A 14,213-nucleotide genomic window follows, 5' to 3' on the forward strand; every position below is an offset into this window, starting at 1 on the left:
CTTGAGATTGAGCCCATTTGTAGTACACCAGCTATTGACAAGTACACGCTCCAGCTGGAGTGCATGTATGCCAGAGGGAGACTTGACAAAAAGTGCTAACTTACAGTCATCTGCAAACTTTGTTAACCAGAGATCCTCATTTGATAATTGGATATCTAAAAAGTAGATAATTAATAGAAAATGTGCCAGGACTGATTCTTGCAAGAGTCCATTCCTCAACTTCATGTTCTTAGACGATGTCCCCCACATTTCTTAGTGTGCATCCTATCTCTAAGACAGTTGGCTATCCACTTAACTACAGAGGGGTTAATTTGGAGTTCATTCAGTTAGGTTATTGTATTTGCATGTAATATAGTATTGAATGCTTTGGTGAGGTCAAAATAAGCTATGTGGATAGCTTTAACACTGTCCGTAGCCCGAGTAACCTTCTCAAAGACGTTTGCAAGATTCATTGGATATTATCTACCTTTTACAGAGCCAAATTGCTGGGGGTGAGTTTAATACGATTTTTTATATCATAGTTAATTAGGTTGGTTATGAAACATTCCATAACTCTGCATATAAGACTTATTAATTCCCGGGGATCTGAGGTGAGGCCATCCTTGTGAAGTGGCATTACAATAGCTGTGCACTACTTCTGTGAGACAAAGCCAGTTGATAGGCTCAGGATGAAGAGGCATGCCAGTGCTTGATTAGAACTATTAATTAGGCAATCTGGTATGTCGTCTGATCCCATGGATAAGGTATTCTTCATTTTGGAGGGTACCTTCAGTATGTACTCTTGTGTGATGACTGGTGGCATGATTTGATAAGGGATAGATGGGTTTAGAGTAGGATGTCTTAGGGGTGAAGTTGGCACTATATTTATTAACCAATATATTAGTGATAACCACTGGATCTAATTAGTTGGCATTATTGTGAGGAAAGCAACAAGTAATATTAGGTGTTATTTCTTATTCTTCTGATGTAACTAAAGAAGGATGGTTGTCTTTGCTTGCTATTTCTAGAGTGAGTTCAAGGGATGGTTTTGTTTTTCTTATGTCTCCTTTACACTCTTACCTAGCTGTTTGATATTCTCCTTAGTCTGGGGTCATTTATTCTGCTATGTAGTTTTAGGAGTTTCTTCATTTTACTGCATACTTGTATTAATGCTAGAGAACCACTATACAGGTTTGCCTTTAAGTCTCTTCATTGTCTTGGATTTGGTGGGAAATGTCAATCAGATACATTTGTCCAGGTACAAGCTGAACTTTTCTGCATTACACTTAGCATTATCAACACTGTGGGCAATTTAAAAGCTTCATCATAGAATTTAGGAAATTTGTACATCTAAAGTCCTTGATTTCTGTGATATTTGTTTCCATTGGTTTGGAGGATTTGATAGAGAATGCTTCTAGTTTGACATCTGACTTGAGAAATGATTGGATACCTTAGGAATTGTACATAAACAAGCTAAATTTGTTATGACTAGATCAAGAATATTATGTTCTACAGTAAGCTAATTTACAATATGGTCCAGGGAGTTTTTGTTTAAAAAAAATCTAAGAATTTGTGTGCATATCCTATATTGTTGGTGTAAGTCCTCCAGTTAATCATTGGGTACTTAAAATTACCAAGGATGACAGCATTCCTACTTATGGGAAGTTTGTGAAGAGTATTTCCGAATGTGGTATGATTTTCTTGAGTCATGGAGGGAGTTCTGTAGCCTGCAGTGACCTAATAGTTAATTCTATTCAGCATAATTTAAATTACTATAAGCTCCACTTGAAGGTCACTAGGTATTTGTCTCAAGATAATAGGGCCTCTAACAAATTTGGAAGCACCACCACAATTTCCATTGAGTCTAAATAGGTGCTAAACACAAAACTCAGATACTGAATGGGGTGATCTCTGGACACTTATACCAGGTCACTGTAACAATAAAACATGGATGTGCTCCAAATGCAGGAGGGATACAAGGTCTGGCAGTGTGTTGTTTAGATTTGTAGCATTAAGTAGAGCCACATTTGTATAGTCCAGTGGTATATTTGTTTTGGACATTAGATTTGGAGATCCATTAGTTGGATTTTGCCTAAAAAGGCGCAATGGAGTAAACACACGATTCCAACATTCCTTGGAAACAGAATACAAATTAATGGACTGATGGACTGATTGACTTATTTAATGTTTGTTAAAGGATTAAGTGCCTTAATCCAACACAAATGTTGTTCATCAAACAAAATAGATTTAAAATGCACATACAAAGCATAAATGCAGCTATAAAACTCACAGTAGCAAAAATAATTGTAAAAATGAATGAAGTAAGAGAAGTGCCTCAATGATCAGTACAAGGGCCACTAATTTATCCACCATTTATTGATGTCCTCCACTTAGATCTACCAAATCTTAAATGAGTCATGTAGCCAGATGATATACTTCTGTTACAAGCCAGTACAAACCACACTGACCTGTAGAATAAGCTACAAGATAACTTCAATCATCTATACAAGTGGTCCAGCTCCAACCTGCCTCTAATCAGCTCCAGGCAAATCGATGTCATGGTCTTGGTCACAACAAGAATACTAGCTACTATTTCAGAAATTATAATAAAGGATCACAAGGGTGATACTGTCCCATATGTCACCAGAGATAGCCAGCACTGTCCTTACACTGCACAAAGATAATATAACAGATGATGTTCTAGCTCAACTGAAACTTTGTCTCCAAAAGTTCATTTAGCCATTGCCAAGAATGATTTACTTCCAAAACAAGCATATGCACTCCGCTTTCTGGTGCTCCAGTCTACAGATAAAGCTTACAGAATACGAATGTCAGAGAACAAAATCTGCAAATATATCCTTCTAGCTGACCCCTTACTCCACCACTGCATGTAACTTGAAGCAACTAACTGATCAGAAGGGACACTTTTCTTCTAAGCACTTTTATTTACTTTATTTATTTATTTTGCTTTTGTTTACCAGGTTTGTCCAACTGGGTTTAGTCAAAAATCCCTTTTCAGCAGTGGTCTAGGGGGAAAAGATCCAACACATGACAAACATTTTAAACAGGCGTGCAGTCATATACATGAACAAATATTACGTGATATACATTAATAATTACACATATATTTACTAATTAGATTGCATTCATATGAAAATAGAGGCAACTATTAAGGTATAAAAGCCAGTTATACAATTGTTGAACACTGAGCGTTTGAAGAGGTATATTAGTGAGTTTGTCAGGCATTTATTTATTTAGTTATTCATTGACATTTGATTACCGGGAAAGTCCAACTGGGTAGAAGCCCATTTTCTGTGGAGGCCTGGGAAGAAAAACTCCAAATTACTACAAAACATTTTAAGAGCAATATTTTTACAATCTTCAGAAATTAAACAAAAACATCTGCAGTCAAAATAATTATAACAAATTAGACATAATATAAAACACTGGTCAATTAATGCAAGTTACATGACAATCATTTAATATTTAGAGAAATTTTAGACAGTTTGTAAAGAAATTAAAGGGAAATTAAAGACAGATAATATACCATGTGGGTAGATTAGGAATTCAAAGAAATGGAGGGGATGGAAAGAAGTAGGAAGGGCAGAAAATGTTAATATGGTATTTAAGACATGGGGTGCAAATTAGGTTTACAGACAATTTTATATATATATATATATATATATATATATATATATATATATGTGTGTGTGTGTGTGTGTGTGTGTGTGTGTGTGTGTGTGTATATATATATATATAAATATATATATATATATATATATATATATATATATATATATATATATATGTGTGTGTGTGTGTGTGTGTGTGTGTGCGCGTGTGTGTGTGTGTGTGTGTGTGTGTGTGTGTGCATGTGAGTGTGTGTGTGTGTGTGTATGGCTTTCATAAGGTTTAGATTAGCCCTGGGATTCAATAAACTCGTAAATGGAGTTTACATCTGTGCGCAGTGATGAGTTATGAGCAGCAGTGCTCACTGCATATTCATGCCATGAACTACATTTAAACATAAATAAGCAAAGTTTCATGGCTGGAAGCAGTGTTGCATATATAGATATATATATAGATAGTAGTCCTGTTTAAATCAGAGCAATAAAGGTCCGCTGTTTTGCACAGAATGCCACCGTGATCACAAAGGCTTAACAGATAGCTCTCAATCTCTTAGTGCAAGACATCTGGACAAAGTCCAATATAATCAAGGGACAATGACCCAAAAATAGGGAAATATTTGACATATTTGCTCTTTAGAAATGTGCTAGAATAACCAGAGGTTTGTGTTAAGATACATGTTATGAAGGATTTGTAGTCTGAAACCCAAATATATGTAGTTATTGAGTGCATTCAGTCCTTATATCATCCCAGTGATATGGCAGAAAACCACAGATTTAATTAGAAACACACCAAAAGATAAAAAGGCAAACATCTGGACATTCTTTGAAAATCCGGACAATGATTATTGTGAAATCCCATTCTTGCATTCTGTACTGAATTTATGTAAATGATCTGTAATGGTACATGGACTGCCATGTAAAACAAACACTCAGGGGATGTGTGTGTATTCAATAGGGACACACAGATGAATTGCAGGAATGAGCACAGGGAAAGAGGACAGGTGAAATAACTTAATGTACAGCGGATGAGGGCATGTCAATGGAAGACAGTTGTAGCAGCAACACCAATCACATATCAATATGGTACAGTAGGAACTGCACAGTGAAAATGTGTATTATGTGACTGTCACACAAGGTGACATAACATTGGAGAGGATGTATGTGTGAGATAAGTATTCTTACATGAACAATGCAGAGGACATCTATCAGGGATGATATATACAATTGGGGTAGGGTGCATTTTGTAAAGCTGTGCAAACTGATTTGCCTGAATATGACTGTAATCTCTGCAGAGGTCTCCGGCAAGTGGGGCACAGGTAAAGGCTCATGGACAACATTAGATGAAGCACGCACAATCATGGAGAATATCAGAATAATACCACCAGTAATCCCACATCAGAGGGTTTTGCACAAACACCCTTGTACAGCTATTATCACATGTCTGCACTCTATGAGGGTAATCACATACACTTTCCTGACACTGTAACATCTGCTGGATGTGTTAGGAGGGACACTGCTATACCTATATGTCACATTATGATCAATACAGTCTAGTTGACTGTTGTGCATAGCATGTTTACATTATATATATATATATATATATATATATATATATATATATATATATATATATATATATCTATCTATAGGTCCACTATGTATTCACGAAATACTGAAACCCCGAAATTTAAAATCCTGAATGTACACTACACATACAGCACACACATGCACATACACACAACTTCCCCCCACACTCAAATATATAATCCTACATTACAGATAAGCAGGGGGGGCAAGCACCCCTGCACCTCCCACACCCCCCCTACTTAAATATTCTAACTCCGAGATCGCACAGACACACAAAGGAAACTCACACCCACACGTTTTACAGTCCCTCACACACACACATCACAGTCACAACACACACTTACACACACTAAACCCCCTAACCAACACACTTACGCATACATACTTACCTAAACGTCCACCCATCCATTCACACACTGTAGCACCAGAAGCATTAATTCAACATCTCCGAACTTCAGGATTTTGAATTTCATGCTTCTGTGGTTTCGCATTTAGTGTTTTTGGCTATGTAATTTTGAAATGCTGAAATTCAGGATTTCAGTATTTTGGGATTACATAGTGGACCCATATATATATATATATATATATATATATATATATATATATATATATATATATATATATATATATATATATGTAGATATATGGCACAATCCACACTATCATAAATGGGTTAAATGTTACCCATTCCATTAATGTTGTCAAACAGCTATGGATATACTGGATATACTGGGTTCATCACCAGAACAGGTATCACACATGCATCTGGTGTAACACTTTGATGGGGTTTCCACAGCATCAGACAGCAATGTTTATGCCACAAAAAGAATACCTAGGTGTGGCCAATAAGATGTGTGACATCTCACTGTGGCAAAGGTAGTACACTTCAGTTACACATCACTGGAATATGTGTAGTGATATACATGAAGAAGGTTGCATTATACTCAGTTACTGGTGAGATGAAGGCTGTAAACTATGGAGGTATTATGGCATCTGATGTAGATGTCCTTCACATACTCAGTAGTTGTGTCACATACAAGAGAGTAGTCATCACTGTGACCACATGCTGATGTACATTCTATGTACCATCTACCCCAGGTCACAGGTCACATACCTGCTGGTCTGATTATAGGGTGTGGTATCTACATTATACTTGGATCGTGTGTTAGTTTTCCTGATGTAGCAAATCCCCCCATCTTTTTGCATCATTGCAGGTGTTGTCATGGCTGTACCAGCAATCTTTGGTATGTGTTGATACTGTCTGTATTGTACTAATATCACAGTTGGACTCAATGACTGCCTGCAATCTATAGTCCTTCAGACACCTGTTTGGGCACAGCATGTGTATGCCATTTGTGATGTCTGTGATTTAAATAATGGACAGGAAATGGCCTAGCACACAGCCCTGATGTACAGACCTGATCAATGGACCTGAGATATAGTTCACTTCACATGTTTCACCATATTTCCATGCCATGTATGTGATATAGTGCTCTTCCCACTTGGTGATATATTTGTTTATGGCCTCACAGTGTTGAGTGAATACTTCAGTGTGGATTTGTGTCAAATGCCTTGGGCTTGTCAAGTTCAAAAGGATGATAGTGTGGTCATCATGCATGCCCTTAATGACCTCTATGAGGACATCTAACAGCTGAAACAAACATGATGTAGCATTAGACACTCACGCAGGCCCATTTCACACAGCTGGGATATTACTAGTGCCCATTTAGTAAAAGGTCTATGATGACATGCTGGTCTACCCCACAGAAGAGGAGAGTCAGGATATGTCTATACATGCATGTATCGTGTGCTGTCCCCCACAACTGACATAGTCTCTGTGCAGGGTGTGTTGAAGTGTGTATTCAGCTGTGTCGGGAAGGTGTATGTGCTGATTCAAGTGATAGGCAATCTATGCTGTTGTCACAGTCCATTGATTCTGTGTGATAGGCCTGTATGAAGGTAAGAAGATACATACTGAGTATCCTGATCTGGACTAGGCTTTGGACACAATCCCTCAATCAAGTATCAGTGAGAACTTACCCAGCTGGGGATTAACCCTTATGTTACTAGATGGGTAATCAGTTGGCTCACTGACATAACACATACTGTGAAAGTTGGTGAAGCCACCTGTACCCTTAAAGCTGTCACCATTGGTGTACCCCAGGGATCTGTGCATGGCCCTTTACTGTTTTGGCTCTATTTCTCAACAGTTCAGGCTAAGGTATATGGCCTTTGGCTTACCGCTTTTGTTGATTCTTGCATACTGGGTGCAATCATTAAGTCCACCTATGATGTACAGGAGGGGCTAACACAGACAAATTATTGTTGATAAAGCCACATGGTCTACAGAAATATGTCTTTATTTTGCCCTTCTGAAAAGTGGAATTCCCTGCTAATTACAGCATTGACAAAAGTACCACTATGCTGAAACTCAGTGATGCAAGCACTGGGAACACTTGTAGATAGCATCACAAAATCATGTGACAACAAAAGCGAGATAAAATACAAAGTATAAAACACAGAATGTAAACACATATTACAAAACTCTAAAGCACATCTATATAACATACATACATAATTCATGAACAATTTACATCACATTTTGTTTTTTGTGGTTTAACTAGTATGGGTTTAAGGCTAACCATACTATTTCAGACCTGGTGGTGAATCAGCAGCAAATAGTCAATATATATATTCATTACTCTTAGTCTCTAAATTTATTGATGATATATCCTTAATGTTAATGTAGGATATACAATATCAATCACCCTAAATTTAAAATTTAAAAATAAAATAGAAATATGTATAAAGTTATTCTTATACGTAGCATCTCCTAATCTCGATTTATGTTCATGTTCACTTCAATATTTTCGGTTCAATTCCCGTAAAAACGAGGACAGGAGACATATTGGAGGGACAGACCACAGAAAGATGTGATACAAGTGCTGATACTGTTAAACAAAAAAACATAACCATAAAGCTGATGTATAAAAGTGTCACTATCATTACTAATAATATCTTCAATATACTGGTAATTATAACACTTAAAAATGCCAAAAAGAAAAGAAACATGCCAAAAGGTGTAATACTAAAAACATAACAATATCTTAAGTGTCTTCAGCATTCTTAAGATTATAGCGTGGTTATCACCAAGATAAGATTCAACTCATCAGATCGGTCCTCAAATCCCCATTATATAAGATAATTTGTTTTTTAATACAGCTTTACATTAATAGAAATAACTTAATAAATCTAAGTCTCTATATTATTCCTTACTCTCAGATTCATTATACCATGCAAACCTTACAAAATAATGTCGGTTCACAAAAATGTCTCTATATCATATGTTTATCTTTCAAGCATCTGATAACACCTTTTAGTGTTTTTTAATTGTATGTGTGTGTTGATATTTATAGTAAATAGTGTGACACTTTTATACCATCCCATGGTAATGTTTTTTTTTAGTTTTATCAGCCACTTGTAATACATCTTCTGTGGTCTATTTATTTGCATGTGTCTCTTCCTGTCCTTCGCTTTACGGGTAAGACTACCCAGAATTGAATTGAAGGATTGAACATAAAAATCGAGATTAGAGATGCTACGTATAATGCCTTGTCTACAAAATACCAAATTGTGATGTAATTGTTCATGAATTATATTGTATATAGTATAGACTTTATGCTTTAGAGTTTTGTAATATGTTTACATTCTGTGTTTTATACTTTGTATTTTTTCTCGTTTTTGTGGTCATGCCCGAAAGCTTTGCTTTATAAAGTGGTTTTCTCTACCAAGTTTTTGTGTTATATCAGTTTTGCAGCTAACACTTGTAGATAGCACTTTGACCGCCAAGTGTCCACACTGTTATTGAAAGTCTGTGTCGTGCACATCATAAGTCACTCCATTGTATTCAGATCTGAGGATTATATTACAGCACTGTACTCAAACCCTATCAGAACACTAATAGAGTATGCATGTACCTCACCAGACACATTCAGCAGCTGGAGAGACCATAGGTGTTTCTCATCAAGAAAACACAGGGCCTACAAACCATGCCATGATGTATGTGGATAGACTGAAAGCCAAAAAGGGAAGGGATCCATTGCTTTTTCCGCTATTTATACAGTATGTGTTAAGTGTGATTCTATTTATTGACCAGATTATATGTGTGTTAAAATGGGGTAGATATGAAAGTGGTGAAATAGGGAGCAAGCAAGGGGAAGAACAAAGGGAAAGCAATACAATAATATGTAGTAGGAAGGTAGGAAAGAACCATAGCGATGCATTTCCTCAAAGTAAAGTCTGATCATATGTGCAGAATATTAGCTGAATTTGGACAATCACCTCCAGAGAGAGGGGTGACGACAATGTAATCATGTTGTATAGCCAACTGGACTGAATCAAGTGTGTCAAGAAAACACATGTGTAAAATGGAGAGCTATGTATGGGACGCTCATTTTATTGTGGGACAGCTGCCCATTTTTTTTAATTCAGTAAGAGAGGTGTGCTGAGTAAGGGATGTAGGTATGCCTGGGTCAGGTAAGTTGAGTACATGAGGAAACAAATACAAACAAGAAAAACAAGACAAGATACAGGGAAGGTAATGGAAACAAAAGGTTGTGAGACACCTTGATTGCTGTGAGGGAGGGGAAAATGGAGGCTCATGGACATTAAGCTTGGAGACAGTGAGAATTGAGTCCTCACTCACTGGACTACCATCACTGTCTCCTTACTCGACTGCAGGCTGGAGTATTTAACATCTTCTTGTATGGACCATGAGTGAAAGCAACCTGTCCATCCAGGATAGGTCTGCACCAATGGTGCGGTGCATGACCCTATGCACCATCCGTAGCATCTCTTTGTGGGTGATGAAATAACCACCTCCATCACTGGTTCCAGAGGGTACCACTACACCAGCTTCTGGGGCAGTACTACTTGAGGGCACAGGTAGTGCAGGGGCAGCAGGAGTAGTGCTGCCAGACTTGCTCCCGGACATGCTGGGCATCACTGCTGGAGTCAGTGGAGTGGTAGCAGGCTGATCCACTGGAGCTGGCCTACCTTGCTGTGCTGTATAGAATTTAGTGATGTGATACACATGGATGACATGGAGACATTTTGATGCCACATAATAGAAAATAAAAAAGAGAGATAAGGGTTGGGGTGAGAGGAAAAAATGAGATAAAATTAGTACCATCATATGTAATGCACAATCATTAACACAATTATACAACTCTTTTTACTGAAGTATTATATTTAAGTATACATCCAGATACACACTATACTACAGATTGCAGAATGTAATCCTTGAAATGTGCACATATTGCACATATGCATGTAATAATTATGCAGATTACAGTTTATAGCATGGCATTTATGCCACTGCTATATTAATTTAATGTAAATATTTTTTAAGAAATAACAGTATTGTATAATTGTGAATCTTGGTATTTGAAGCAAGAACCTCTGACTATAGTCTAATATTGGACTCTTACAATTGGCTTGTGCTACAGACTAATGCATGCATACTTTCTTTTACAGTTGGGATATGCATGCTCAATTTGATACAACTGTATAACAGACCAAAAAAGCTATCTTTAACTTTTAAAGCTACAGTAACACTTATCTTCTGCTGCATACATGCCACTTGCTTCCCTCAGTCTCTCCAATCAAGCAACATGAGCCTGCTAATTGAAATCATGTTTGTTGGCAGCTGGGGAATGAACAGAAAAGAACAGAAGAGCATTATGCATACCAATCTTGCCAGTATTTAGGTTTCTAAGTCTTACAAGTACTCTCTTTTTATATTACTTACACAGCTGTGGGATATCCTCAGCCTGAAATTTATGCAACCAGTTGTTGACAGTGTCACTCTTCTTATGTGCATTAAGAAGATGCTGAGGCTTGAGTGTTCATTTAAGTAGTTTATTGTATACACATACATCAAGATGGATGGCAGGAACATTAAACTTAAACAAACTATCCAACTAACTGACTAACTACATACTTGCATGCTCACACTCTGGCTACTCACTCGAAATGGCACTCTAGCTTGCATGTGCTCAGTACTTATATACATGTGCTGACTCACTGGAAAGCTTCTTAAAGGTATATCACACACACTGATCTACATCCTCCCTCTTTACTGAGCTATCTCATATAAATAATGACATTTTAATAGGCATGCAGTTATATGGACACTAATAAAGAAAAACAACAGTCATGTCCAGGTTTCAGGATGCGACCTGAACTTGTGACATGGTAGTTAGGACTGGGTTTAGCAACAGGGACAATCACTGGGAATGTTCTACTTAAGGAGTCTCAGGGATTTTCTCAGGAATGGAGATTGCTGATGGAATGTTCTCTGGAATAGGAACATTGGACAAGTCACTCTTAGAACTAGAGCCTTTGTCACAGGCAAGATACTGTAATACTGATTTGGACACTGGTAACAAATGCTTCCAGTTTCATCTGAATTCCACTCCTTGTGGTTCCACAATGTACAATCTCGGCTCTTGACACAAACCTTTCACAAATCTGATGTGATCAAAACCTTTTGATGTCAGTATCTTCACTATCTCCCCTTTTTGTAAAGAATGGAGCAGTTTGCTGGTTTTATTATAGGAAGACTTCTGGTAAAAATTATTTTTCTACAGTTGGGCTTTTACTGCTTTGTTGTTCTTAGCACTTGGAACCATCAAATTACTACTGATTGGTAGTGTGGTTCAGGTTTGTTTCAACATAAGTCTCTGGGCAGGTGAACCAAGATGTTTATCATGAGGAATGTTTCTGAGATTTAAAAAGTGGAGAAAAACATTGGTATCGCCATGTTTGGATTTTTCTAACAGCTGTTTTGTACTTTGAACTGCACATTCAGCCAAGCTGTCTAACTGAGGGTATTCAGGACCACTCATAATATGAACAAAGTCACACTCTTCTACAAATTTCTTGAACTGCTGACTTGTAAACTGTGCACCATTGTCAGAAATAACTCTGTGCAGACTACCATGGACAGAAAAATGTCACTTCAACTTAGTAATGACAGTATTGGAAGTTATGTTTTGAAGTATGTCTGTCTTGAACCAATTTGAATAAGAGTCTACTAACACCAAGTAATGTTGACCATTCCACTCAAAGATATATGTGGCTGCTGTTGACCAAGGTATTTCAGCAATCTGTCTTAAATGAAGTGATTCTTTCTGTTGATGTGGCTTTGTACTACTATATGCTGAACAGGATGAAAGTACTTTCTCAATATCTCTTGAAATAGAAGGGCAAAATACTAGACCTTTCACCCTTCTTTTGGTAGAATCAATTCCTGGGTGGGCACTATGCAAGACCTTAACATACTCTTGTCGTAAGGACTTTGGAACAATCACTTTAGGACCTTTCATTATGATACCATTGTCTGACAAAATCTCATCTCTGTCTGGGAAATATGGTTGCACTTCCACTGGTAAACAAGATTGCTTTGAAGGCCATCCTCAACTGATAGAGAGGTTTTGCTTCTGCAGAATTGGATCTGAAGCTGTGTTGAGTTCTCAGCTCATCAAGACATGTGGAAGAAACATTTCTCACTTCTATGACCTCAAAATCAAGTTGCTCATGATTATGTTGTTGTGTGTTTTTTTCTGGGCTATCTGAATAAAGTATCAGCAAGATAAAGAAGTTTGCCTTTTGTGTAAACAAGATTAAAATTGTACTTCTGCAATTTTTAGCATCAAATGTTACAGGCTAGCTGGAGCTGTATGCATAGGCTTTCTCAAAATAGTAACTAAAGGTTAGTGATCAGTTTTGATCTGGATAGGTTGGCCATAAATATAATCATGGAACTTCGAACATGCAAACGTAATTGCTAAAAGCTCTTTCTCAATCTGGGCATACTGCATCTCAATTTGGGTAAGAGTTCCCGATGCATAGGTTACTGGTCTACCCTCTTGAAGAATGATTGCACCTAGACCAAATTTAGAAGCATCACAGCAAGAGTGGTTTGTGAACATCATAGTAGCTGAGAGTTGGTGGGTTAGCAATTTTCTGTTTCAGGACATCAAATAATCTTCGGTGCTGTTCTGACCATGACCAAATTAAATTTTGTATGCCAGATCTCTTAGCAGTGCTGAAAGCTGGCTTAAATCTGGAATGAACTTGCCTAGATGATTGACCATACCAAGAAAATGTTTTAGGGCTTGGACATTGTCTGGAACTGGCATCTCGAGAATTGCAGTTTGCTTGGAAGGATCTGGTCATAAGCCTGAACTAGTAAACAAATGACCAACATAAGTAATTTCTTGTAGCCTGAACTTGCACTTCTGAGGAATCAGCTTAAGATTCACTTCAAGTGCTCTTTACAGAACTTTCTTGAGGTTTCTGTCATGTTCAGCTTCACCATTGCCTCCTACTAGAATATCATCTACTATAATAGCAAATGGATAGCCAGAAAAAAAAATTTGCTCCATTGCACTCTGAAAGACTTCACCGGAAGAATTTATTCCAAATGGCATTCTCAGAAATCTGTATCTTCCAAATGGCATTACAAATGTTGTTAATAATGAAGATTTTCAGTCAATAAAATTTGCCAAAATGAACTCTTTGCATCTAAGACAGAAAAAAACAGTGGCATTTGGCATTAGGGCAGCAACCTCTTTGACTGTGTGCATTGGATGATGAGGTCTTTTTAATGCTTTGTTCAGATCTCTTGGATCAATACATATTCTGATATCATCTGAGCTTTTCTTATGAGCTATCACCATGGAGGATACCCATTTGGTAGGTTCTTCTACTGGACAAATTACTCCTAGTTTCACCATTTTGTCTAGCTCAGTTTTGACTCTGATCTGCATAGCTACTGGAACTTTCCCTCTGGTCTGATAATTGGGCTGACCTCTGAGTCTAACTTCATAGAGTACACAACTGGTAGTTTGCCTAGTTTGTCTGCAGAAATATCAGCATACTCAGAAAATATAGTTTGGGTGAAATTTGAGCTCTTGTCATTCAGGCTTACATGGTGGACTTCTTTATTAAGTT

The sequence above is a fragment of the Protopterus annectens genome, chromosome 2.part1 (assembly GCF_019279795.1).
Source record: "Protopterus annectens isolate FY-2018-M chromosome 2.part1, PAN1.0, whole genome shotgun sequence".
Classification (NCBI taxonomy): domain Eukaryota; kingdom Metazoa; phylum Chordata; order Ceratodontiformes; family Protopteridae; genus Protopterus; species Protopterus annectens.